Raw genomic sequence first — 1278 nt, forward strand, 5'->3', positions numbered from 1 at the left:
GCGCCTGTTCTTTCGAGAGCAGTTACTATCTTCATATCTATGGTTAAACGTTACCCAGCCATTGACCTTCGTCTGTGCGAATGCGCACAGGTTGCCGGAACTCTTACGGGAATCGTCACCTTAGTGTGAGCCAGTAATGTATGGATGGACAAATACCTATTAAGTACATTACGTATGCGGATTGTGGACGGTTTGGGATGTGAGTCTCACGGGAAGCGTGCGAGGGATAAATTCATGCAGTCATGCTGTTCATGTGTGCCCTCGATGGCTCAGATGGATTGAGCGTCTGCCTTGTAAGCAGGAGATTCTGGGTTCGAGTCCCAGTAGGGGCACACTTTTCAGCTGTCCCCATCGAAGTATATCAACAACACCTGTCGGCAGCTGAGGGTTTCAATTAATTATCAGTTGTGAAGGTGATTCGATGAACCCTTTGCCAGGCACTTAAATGTGTTTTGCAGGGTATCCATATAGATGTAGATGATAACTCGTCCCGTGTCGCACGTGCTCAAAATGATTCATACTGCAGAATGCATGCAAACATACTCACCGAAAATACGGACGAATATCAAGTGCAGGCTGCCGAGTGCTGCATATCCAGCTTTGACTGATCGGCTTTTCCTGCCAAGAAGAACAGGAAGTTGCTGTCTAGGAACAATCAGAGGTAGAGGAAGGGTTGATAAATACTCCTTGACTTGCAGACTAAACGTAAATAACAAAAATACATTTTTGGTAAAAATTGGTCAAAACATAATCGTTTGCCCTCCGTATTGGATTAGCTGTTTTGAATATTGAAAATCTGACTTCAGATTCGTTTTCAGCGACATTAAGAATATATATGTAACACTCAGTTCATGCAAATCGAAGTAATAATATAACTAAATGTTTTCCCTAAACTTTGAACACTTTTTTTTCGAGTAACGATTTTCTCAGAACGGCATGCAGTATAAATTAAAAGTGGTTCGATCTCTTAACTTCTACCTCTGACCCATAAAAGTAAACACTTTTCATAGGAACTTATAGCTATAATATGACATTTGTTAATATTAACTAATTTTTGTGTAGGCATAAGGAGTGAAACAAACCCCCAAAAATCGAACTCAAAGTTCGAATTAGCACTGTATCGTTAAATTTAAGGTTGTTTCATTGCGGTTAGGTATGCGCTCCCATAAATTTTATGTTTTATCGACTGATGTTATCCATTTTCAATTTCAGAGGAATAATGTAGTATCAACTGATGTTACCCATTTTTAAATTCAGGTAACATCTGAGGTGCCACAC

At 40.1% G+C, this 1278-nt stretch overlaps 1 non-coding gene across 1 annotated transcript; it reads left to right on the forward strand.

Annotated features, from left to right (window-relative positions):
- The first annotated feature begins 257 nt into the window (after nucleotides 1–257).
- Trnat-ugu (transfer RNA threonine (anticodon UGU)) lies at nucleotides 258–332 on the forward strand. The gene has a single exon. It is a non-coding gene; the product is annotated as a tRNA-Thr (tRNA).
- The last annotated feature ends 946 nt before the right edge of the window (nucleotides 333–1278 follow it).

Source organism: Schistocerca gregaria, unplaced genomic scaffold (genome assembly GCF_023897955.1).
Source record: "Schistocerca gregaria isolate iqSchGreg1 unplaced genomic scaffold, iqSchGreg1.2 ptg000244l, whole genome shotgun sequence".
In the NCBI taxonomy this organism is placed as follows: domain Eukaryota; kingdom Metazoa; phylum Arthropoda; class Insecta; order Orthoptera; family Acrididae; genus Schistocerca; species Schistocerca gregaria.